The 10672-nt window shown below is 39.8% G+C and overlaps 1 long non-coding RNA gene across 4 annotated transcripts; it reads right to left on the bottom strand.

Moving 5' to 3' along the window:
- Positions 1-1600: 1600 nt before the first annotated feature.
- LOC146960660 (uncharacterized) lies at positions 1601-3442 on the bottom strand. Of its 4 annotated transcripts, XR_015035397.1 has the most exons (4): positions 3141-3442; positions 2964-3059; positions 2787-2882; positions 1601-2002 (listed from the first exon to the last, which is right to left on the bottom strand). It is a non-coding gene; the product is annotated as an uncharacterized LOC146960660 (long non-coding RNA). The 4 variants fall into 4 exon arrangements; XR_015035395.1 differs by lacking the exon at positions 2787-2882; XR_015035396.1 differs by lacking the exons at positions 1601-2002; positions 2787-2882 and adding an exon at positions 2315-2700.
- Between the last annotated feature and the right edge of the window lie 7230 nt (positions 3443-10672).

The raw sequence follows: 10672 nt of genomic DNA, 5'->3' as shown, positions 1-10672 counted from the left end.
TATGTGAGATCGTATCCCCCCTAATGTTATCATGTCGAAAAAAAGTCTAAATAAAGTCACGTCGTGACGCAACGTCTGATGGATGTCGTCATCTGGACGCGGATTGAGAAAATGTTTGCTGGCAGTATTTAACTAATTAATCCGATCTAAAATGACTCATTATGTATGTCATATTTACTCAGATGTTATTTTATCATGTTGAAAAACTGTCGAATTAAGGTCACGACGTGACGCGACGTAGATTGGACGTCTCCATCTCGACCCAGGTCGAGGAAATGTTTGCTGGGCAGGTCTAATCTCAGCGCAGGGCGAAGCGCAGCAGGTGCAGTGGAAGTTTGTCTGACTGACCTGCAGTGCACACACGTCACCAAGACCTCACAGCCAGATCTCCACAGTTCCAGACACATTTCAATGCAATAAATATCCACAATAACCACTATTTAATGCAACTAACTATATAGATTGTCCCGTCACATCTGAACTGCGGTAAAGTGAGCCGCCGTTTGCGAGAACGTGGTAAAGTGAGCCGCTGTTTGATTTTCGTTGCGCTCGCGCTATAGTAAATACGGTAGGCACGGTTCTCGAGCAAAGTGGAGGTCCTGAAAGATACATAAAGCCTATGAGCTTTTACTGGAGAATAATCACTTCCAAGATGAATCAACGTTTTAGTTGTATTTCACTGACGTAAGGGGGAGATAAATCACCTTTCATCGACATTTTATTTATTTATTTATTTGTTAGTTTATTTATTTTACTGTAGAAATATGGAGAAAAATTAATTAAAAACGACCCCTGTAATAAAATACATTCACAGTGTGCTGACATTTGACCTTACGTCACATAAATTCCTTTATAGGTGTATTCCTTATTTCTTTTGCATACTGTTCCTGACATCTCACTCTACTTCTGGTATCATTTTGGTGGCATTTTACTGTAGAAATTTGGAGAAAAATAACCTTAAAGTCACCCCTATAACACAACCCAGTTACAGTATGCTGACCTTTGACCTTAGGTCACATCAATTCCTTCATAGGTGTGTTTCTCATTCCTTTTGCATATTGTTCCTGACATCTCACTCTACCTCTGGTATCATTTTGGTGGCATTTTACTGTAGAAATCTGGAGAAAAATCATTTTAAAGTCACCCCTATAACACAACCCAGTTACAGTATGCTGACCTTTGACCTTAGGTCACATCAATTCCTTCATAGGTGTGTTTCTCATTCCTTTTGCATATTGTTCCTGACATCTCACTCTACCTCTGGTATCATTTTGGTGGCATTTTACTGTAGAAATCTGGAGAAAAATCATTTTAAAGTCACCCCTATAACACAACCCAGTTACAGTATGCTGACCTTTGACCTTAGGTCACATCAATTCCTTCATAGGTGTGTTTCTCATTCCTTTTGCATATTGTTCCTGACATCTCACTCTACCTCTGGTATCATTTTGGTGGCATTTTACTGTAGAAATCTGGAGAAAAATCATTTTAAAGTCACCCTATAACACAACCCAGTTACAGTATGCTGACCTTTGACCTTAGGTCACATCAATTCCTTCATAGGTGTGTTTCTCATTCCTTTTGCATATTGTTCCTGACATCTCACTCTACCTCTGGTATCATTTTGGTGGCATTTTACTGTAGAAATCTGGAGAAAAATCATTTTAAAATCACCCCTATAACAAAACCCAGTTACAGTATGCTGACCTTTGACCTTAGGTCACATCAATTCCTTCATAGGTGTGTTTCTCATTCCTTTTGCATATTGTTCCTGACATCTCACTCTACCTCTGGTATCATTTTGGTGGCATTTTACTGTAGAAATCTGGAGAAAAATCATTTTAAAATCACCCCTATAACAAAACCCAGTTACAGTATGCTGACCTTTGACCTTAGGTCACATCAATTCCTTCATAGGTGTGTTTCTCATTCCTTTTGCATACTGTTCCTGACATCTCACTCTACCTCTGGTATCATTTTGGTGGCATTTTACTGTAGAAATCTGGAGAAAAATCATTTTAAAGTCACCCCTATAACACAACCCAGTTACAGTATGCTGACCTTTGACCTTAGGTCACATCAATTCCTTCATAGGTGTGTTTCTCATTCCTTTTGCATATTGTTCCTGACATCTCACTCTACCTCTGGTATCATTTTGGTGGCATTTTACTGTAGAAATCAGGAGAAAAATCATTTTAAAGTCACCCCTATAACACAACCCAGTTGCAGTATGCTGACCTTTGACCTTAGGTCACATCAATTCCTTCATAGGTGTGTTTCTCATTCCTTTTGCATATTGTTCCTGACATCTCACTCTACCTCTGGTATCATTTTGGTGGCATTTTACTGTAGAAATCAGGAGAAAAATCATTTTAAAGTCACCCCTATAACACAACCCAGTTACAGTATGCTGACCTTTGACCTTAGGTCACATCAATTCCTTCATAGGTGTGTTTCTCATTCCTTTTGCATACTGTTCCTGACATCTCACTCTACCTCTGGTATCATTTTGGTGGCATTTTACTGTAGAAATTTGGAGAAAAATAACCTTAAAGTCACCCATATAACACAACCCAGTTACAGTATGCTGACCTTTGACCTTAGGTCACATCAATTCCTTCATAGGTGTGTTTCTCATTCCTTTTGCATATTGTTCCTGACATCTCACTCTACCTCTGGTATCATTTTGGTGGCATTTTACTGTAGAAATTGGGAGAAAAATCATTTTAAAAATCCCACCCATAATGGCTCAACCCCATTTACTGTATGCTGACCTTTGACCTTACGTCATATCAATTCCTTCATAGGTGTGTTCCTCATTTCTTTTGCATATTGTTCCTGACATCTCACTCTACTTCTGGTATCATTTTGGTGGCATTTTACTGTAGAAATTTGGAGAAAAATAACCTTAAAGTCACCCCTATAATAAAACCCAGCTACAGTATGCTGACCTTTGACCTTACCTCACATCAATTCCTTCATAGGTGTGTTCCTCATTCCTTTTGCATATTGTTCCTGACATCTCACTCTACCTCTGGTATCATTTTGGTGGCATTTTACTGTAGAAATTTGGAGAAAAATAACCTTAAAGTCACCCCTATAATAAAACCCAGCTACAGTATGCTGACCTTTGACCTTACCTCACATCAATTCCTTCATAGGTGTGTTCCTCATTCCTTTTGCATATTGTTCCTGACATCTCACTCTACCTCTGGTATCATTTTGGTGGCATTTTACTGTAGAAATCTGGAGAAAAATCATTTTAAAGTCACCCCTATAACACAACCCAGTTACAGTATGCTGACCTTTGACCTTAGGTCACATCAATTCCTTCATAGGTGTGTTTCTCATTCCTTTTGCATATTGTTCCTGACATCTCACTCTACCTCTGGTATCATTTTGGTGGCATTTTACTGTAGAAATCTGGAGAAAAATCATTTTAAAGTCACCCCTAGAAGTTACCATGGCGACTACCATGCTTACATTTTACTGTGTGGAACAGTGTTGTGTTTGTGTGTTTGTCTGTTTGTGTATGCGTGCATGTGTGACTGTGTGTGAGCGTCTGTGTGTGTCTGTCTGTGTGAGTGTGATGCCTGTGTTTGTGCGTGGACATCCTCTGTCAGTCTGGTTTATCATGTGTCTGTGTGGGGCTGTGTTTAAAAACATCTTAACGAGCGGCCAGGCTGCACCTGCACTATAGACATGATAACGAGCTGGCCACTACAGCTGGACCAACTGCACACAGAGCAGAGCAGAGCAGAGAGATTTGAGCTCTGTGCAGCTTCCCAAAACAGCCCATAAAAAGAGAACCGTACCTCTTATCAGAATGTGGTCATGACTACTGTGGCAAGGAGACCTTCCTGAGCGAGGCAATGTGCATTAAATGTTTGTAGGGCAAAAACTTTTCTTGCCGTCGCAGGGTAGAAAAGGGGGGCATTTCTGCTTTTCTAAAAAAATCAGCTCCTACTTTTATATTGAAGTGGATGAGCCACTGGAGCGGGTCTAGCTGGACAATTAGGCTCACTGAGACAATTCTGTAAGTCTGTCTGCTGTTTTGAGCACATCAGATGAGACACGACAAGTGTGGCTACAAACCGGTGAGGAAATCATGTGTCTAGAGTTTAATTTGTGGCCGTGCTGGCAATTTATCCAGAAAAAATCCTGAATGTTTTTTCGATCCCTCTCACTCTAACGATGATGTCACTCACTCTAAGCCCTGCTCGTTAAACGCAATACACAACCATTATAAAGTTGGATTTTGTGAAAATTTTTAATGATTTTAAAACAGCCAACAATCTAAAACTGTTGAAGATATCAATAAGATGAGTCATACGGGAATAGATTAAAAGTTTTATCTACAATTTAAAAGACAAATGGAGTCTGTGGGAGAAAGTATGCTGAAGTTTTAGAGGTTCAAAGAAGTAAGAAGATTTTAAAAGTTTGAAGACGTTTTCAATGCATTCCTATGGGAAAAAATTTGCAGAAAAAGTTAAATATTTTAAAAAGTATAAATAGTATAAAAGAGAAAAGTCATAGCACCCTTGTCCTGAAAAAGCCACACGTTTTGATATATGAATGGTTGAAATAGCACAAAGTATGAAGGAGTAGAAGATGTCTGAAAAAGGGTGAAAGTAGTAAGAACTAGAAAAAACATTTCCAAGAATGGAAATGGTGTGAATGCTGGAAGAAATGCTGAATGAGCTGAAGAAATTGTTGAAAGACAGAAAGAAAGAAAGATTGAAACAAGAGAGAAAAAAGAAAAGGACAGAAAGAAAGAAAGAATCAAACAAACAAAGAAGTAAAAAGACAGAAATGGAGTGAAAGAAAGAAAGAAAGAAAGAAAGAAAGAGTAAAAACAAAGGAAAGAGTAAAAACAAAGGAAGAGAAAAGGAGTAGAAAGGAGTAGAAAGAAAGAAAGAAACAATCAAACAAACAAAGAAGTAAAAAGACAGAAATGGAGTGAAAGAAAGAAAGAAAGAAATGGAGTAAAAACAAAGGAAGAGAAAAGGAATAGAAAGAAAGAAAGAAAGAAACAATCAAACAAACAAAGAAGTAAAAAGACAGAAATGGAGTGAAAGAAAGAAAGAAAGAAATGGAGTAAAAACAAAGGAAGAGAAAAGGAATAGAAAGAAAGAAAGAAAGAAAGAAAGAAAGAAACAATCAAACAAACAAAGAAGTAAAAAGACAGAAATGGAGTGAAAGAAAGAAAGAAAGAAAGAAAGAAAGAAAGAAAGAAAGAAAGAAAGAAAGAAAGAAAGAAAGAAATGAGAAAGGGGGATGATAGATAGAAAGAGGTAGATGGATGGATGGATGGATAGAGAGGGAAGGATAGAAAAATGTACGTAAAATACAAATGAAGGAGTAGAAGAAAGAAAGAAAGAAAGAAAGAAAGAAAGAAAGAAAGAAGACAGAGGGGTTAAAAAATAGGGAGGGGTATAGATAGATAGATAGATAGATAGATAGATAGATAGATAGATAGATAGATAGATAGATAGATAGATAGATAGATAGATAGATAGATAGATAGATAGATAGATAGATAGATAGATAGATAGATAAATTGTTGGAGATGTTTACATCAAAAGTATAAAGTAATTGAGAGGCTGATGAATTTGAGCTGAAAACCTGTGTGTGTGTCTGGGTGTGTGAGTCTGACGGTCTCTCTGTCTGTGCGTACATGTGCAGAAAGTAAAACTGTTGATAAGTGCCACAAAACTCCTCTCTCCCTAATGATCTGATTGATTACACCTGTGTGGCAGCCTGCCCTCAGAAGTTACCATGGCGACTTTTAACTGCTTACATTTTACTGTGTGGAACAGCGTTGTGTTTGTGTGTTTGTCTGTTTGTGTATGTGTGACTGTGTGTGAGTGTCTGTGTGTGTCTGTCTGTGTGAGTGTGTTGCCTGTGTTTGTGCGTGGACATCCTCTGTCAGTCTGGTTTATCATGTGTGTGTGTGGGGCTGTGTTTAAAAACATCTTAACGAGCGGCCAGGCTGCACCTGCACTATAGACATGATAACGAGCTGGCCGCTACAGCTGGACCAACTGCACACAGAGCAGAGCAGAGCAGAGAGATTTGAGCTCTGTGCAGCTTCCCAAAACAGCCCAGAAAAAGAGAACCGTACCTCTTATCAGAATGTGGCCATGACTACTGGGGCAAGGAGACCTTCCTGAGCACATTGATGTGCATTAAATGTTTGTAGGGCAAAAACTTTTCTCAGGGTCGCAGGGTAGAAAAGGGGGGCATTTCTGTTTTTCTAAAAAAATCAGCTCCTACTTTTATATTGAAGTGGATGAGCCACTGGAGCGGGTCTAGCTGGACAATTAGGCTCACTGAGACAATTCTGTAAGTCTGTCTGCTGTTTTGAGCACATTAAATGAGACACGACAAGTGTGGCTACAAACCAGTGAGGAAATCATGTGTCTAGAGTTTAATTTGTGGCCGTGCTGGCAATTTATCCAGAAAAAATCCTGAATGTTTTTTCGATCCCTCTCACTCTAACGATGATGTCACTCACTCTAAGCCCTGCTCGTTAAGCGCAATACACAACCATTATAAAGCTGGATTTTGTGAAAAATTTTAATGATTTTAAAACAGCCAACAATCTAAAACTGTTGAAGATATCAATAAGATGAGTCATACGGGAATAGATTAAAAGTTTGTCTACAATTTAAAAGACAAATGGAGTCTGTGGGAGAAAGTATGCTGAAGTTTTAGAGGTTCAAAGAAGTAAGAAGATTTTAAAAGTTTGAAGACGTTTTCAATGCATTCCTATGGGAAAAAATTTGCAGAAAAAGTTAAATATTTTAAAAAGTATAAATAGTATAAAAGAGAAAAGTCATAGCACCCTTGTCCTGAAAAAGCCACACGTTTTGATATATGAATGGTTGAAATAGCACAAAGTATGAAGGAGTAGAAGATGTCTGAAAAAGGGTGAAAGTAGTAAGAATAATAACTAGAAAAAACATTTCCAAGAATGGAAATGGTGTGAATGCTGTAAGCAATGCTGAATGAGCTGAAGAAATTGTTGAAAGAAAGAAAGAAAGAAAGATTGAAACAAGAGAGAAAAAAGAAAAGGACAGAAAGAAAGAAAGAAAGAAAGAAAGAAAGAATCAAACAAACAAAGAAGTAAAATGACAGAAATGGAGTGAAAGAAAGAAAGAAAGAAATGGAGTAAAAACAAAGGAAAAGAAAAGGAATAGAAAGAAAGAAACAATCAAACAAAGAAGTAAAAAGACAGAAATGGAGTGAAAGAAAGAAGAAAAAGAGAGAGGGGGATGATAGATAGAAAGAGGTACAGTGGGTACTAGTTTCATTTGGACGTTTCCCTCACGTAACGCGTGATTCACGCGTTGCGTGAAATTGTAGGTCACACTGTAGCCACTAGGTGGAAGCATCGTACTGAGATGCAGCTCAAAAGATTTTGGGATAATTCCACGTTTGACCACAACGTAGCTGCAATGGAGAGTGGCGCTGTTCATAGGCCATAGGTACTTCATTTGCAGCTGTGGTCGAGAGAGCTAGAGAGTGAGTGGAGAGAGGGACCGCTACGCCGGTCAATCAGATCAATGTTGTTGTTTTATTGTTTCACAGTGGTTACAGTAGCCTACGTTCAACAGGATCAGTGGTTCTCAGCCTTTTGGGGGTTTTGATCTCTCCTGTAGCCTGGCTGGGTGGCTCCAAGTTTGAGTAGTTTGAGTTCTGCAAGTTCTGGTGCATGTAACAATCCACTCAGCCCACGATCGCTACGTCCGTGCCAGCAGCCTGGACCCGATGCTGCTGGACCCACGAGCGGAGCAATAATGCACATCTGTCAGCAGCTGCTCTTGAAGGGACAGATTAGATGCTGATTTTGTTAACAGTGACTTTGTTGCATCCAAACATTTAGCATATCTGTCGGGTGCTGTCTCTTATCCGGTACAAAGTGGGAGATGACAGAACTACTTTAATCGAGGGAAAGCTACATTGTTGCGAGTGACTCCGGCCGGCGTGTGCACATGCACTAAGCCTGTGAATATTCTCATTTGTCCCGGACTCCCGGTCATAGTTATCTCAAGGAAATTTAAATTGAATGCAACTGGACTTGGTTATTTGTCTAGGAAGACGTTTCACCTCTTATCCAAGATTACAAGTTACAGTTGCATTCGATTTAAATTTCCTTGAGATAAGTGCACACTGTTCCTGCTGTCAATTCGGTCATAGTTCATTTGTAACGTGTTTTCTTCATTCTTCATTAGGCTAATGTTAACACTAGAACCACCCAGATGGTCTCACACAGACGTTTGTGTTTTTCTTACGTAAATTACTTTGTTTACATTAAAACTACAGGTCTCTCAGTCCGTGACTTTTCCATGTGTGATGGTTTCTGAAGCTTACAACTTACACAAATGAAACATTCGATTTCTGGGCATTTATACCTCGGGTCGACAATAGCTTATTTTTTTCTTCAATTATTGTTTTCATCTACAGTTATATTTATCATAATATGCCCAATTTGGGAGGGAGAGAGGGGGGAGAGAGTGCCGCGGTCACGTTACATAATGTAACAGTTTCCAGAAAATAACAAAACAGGATATTTATTCATGTTAGCTCTGTTTAGGTAGATAAAGTCTCAGTCACATTTGAATAAAGATAATGCAATTAGGCTAAATATCATAGGATCTTTTTTTTTAAAGATAGGCCTATTTTATTTTAGTTCCATAATTCAGAGATGATTTTCACTTAACGAAATGAAACGAAACAATGAACAGTTTTGTCCTCCGGCTTATGAAAAGTGTGAGGAGAGGTAGCTACTGTAAGAACCGGTTTTTCTAAGCTGACTGAACAGCTGTGTGAAGTTCTGTGGGGGGCAGGGCTGAAGTATCCACAAGCACACCTATTGATCAGAGATAAATGAAGGTGCTAATGTGTCGCTGATGTGTCTATAAGCTGGTCCTACAGACCTCTGCATATAAACCACACTGTAGCATTTTCACCTAGCCTCGCTTTCAATAAAACACACACTAGCATTCTATAGCCTAATTGCAATCAGTGAAATATATGAAATCAATATAAAACACAATTTAAATATGAGAGTTGCTGTTGCTCTAGTTTAATAGCGCTGCAGCTGCATTTGCCGTGCGCCCCTGTCTGTATGTGAACCTGTGTCTGTCTATGTGCAGGCAGAGATCAGAGAGAGAGATGGTGTTTTATATAACCATGTTAGCGTTTCACCAGCTCTCATCTCCGGCAGTCAGCCTCTCAACCTGCCGCCTCTCTCGCGTGCGGGCGCACCGCACGTAAACACACGTGAGACGTGGACACATTTATTTATTTATTTATTTATTTTTTCTGTGGGAAACACTGATCAAGCTGTGCGTAGGCACAACTCTCCGCAATATTCCATTGGTAAATCACACCGGACCCAAGAATGGTGCAGACATGAACACACCTCATACTCCACCCCCAGAATGCCTCAGCACAACTATATGGTCAGCACGTGCATAATTAAGTAGCCATGTGCTCTGTGGAGCGACAACAAAGACAACACCCGAATGATGCTTCGGCGGACCTGCCCTCGCTTTTGAGGTCGGTTGTGAGAAAAATGCCTACTGTCCAGACAACTGTGTTTTTTTTTTAAAGCACCCCTGCATTACACAAACACACACATACGGTAGCCTATATATAGCCGCACATATAGGCTATAGCCTATCAGTGATCATAATAATGATGATAAGAGAAAATGCATTGTTCACTAAAACTGCAGTTAGCATCTCAGACTGAAATAAAATCTTTGCTTACAGTGAGAGCTGCTCTAAGTGAACTATACCTTTCTTGCGTTACTAATGTTATTGTGTCTCGAGTGTTTCAGAGTCGCCGGCTGTAAACCAGCTGACCCCGACTGACTTTTTTTTTTTGCGGTCACATCAGCACGGCTGCATCTTCGGTCGCGGCTGCTGTGGCATCTGCCCATCTTGCCCATATTGCCCTATGGCCAGTCCGTCCCTGTCACTGGTTGTTTGTGTTGCCTGTCAAAACATGGATGAATGAAACCTATATCCACACATCTTGTAGCCTATTTCTATCGAGGGAAAGTTATTTCAGGATATCCTGTTTTATCGCCCAGCCCGAAAGTGACATAGGCTATTGCCCGTTCATTCATGAGAAATCATCCAGCTACACTCTCAGTCAAACAAGGTGGGGAATGAACACTACTGTACAGTAGTTGGCTCATTTTAAAAACACACCGGCAGCATCGCCCACTGAGTTAATTAACTGCTGTGTAGAAAACCACGCCGTGGTCCGTAATCGCGGTGCAGATGGGTGTGTTTGGAGCTGAGAGGATCGATAAAAGACAGTGAGACGTATAGCTGCCGTCGTTACATTTTTCTCATTGAAAAACTATACTGTATTATTATTATATTGCATTCCCCATTCGTGTTCACCGCTCCGTGCTGCTGACTTATAGAGGCGATCTGCTGCTCACAGATGCCACCTGGCGGTTCTTTGGGCACATTGCAGCTTCTGGTGAAAACACAATTACTCCTCCACAAAAAATCCGCGTGAGCCTCCCGTGACTCACGCGTGAATCTCGCGTGAAACCGTCCAAATGAAATTAGTACCCACTGTAGATGGATGGATAGAGAGGGAAGGATAGAAAAAGTTATGTAAAATACAAATGAAGGAGTAGAAG

Source organism: Trachurus japonicus, unplaced genomic scaffold (genome assembly GCF_045865225.1).
Source record: "Trachurus japonicus isolate A0001 unplaced genomic scaffold, Traja_1.0 AP030143.1".
NCBI classification, from domain to species: Eukaryota; Metazoa; Chordata; class Actinopteri; order Carangiformes; family Carangidae; genus Trachurus; species Trachurus japonicus.
The sequence above is the reverse complement of the archived record's forward strand: the minus strand, read 5'-3'. Positions and strand labels throughout refer to the sequence as shown.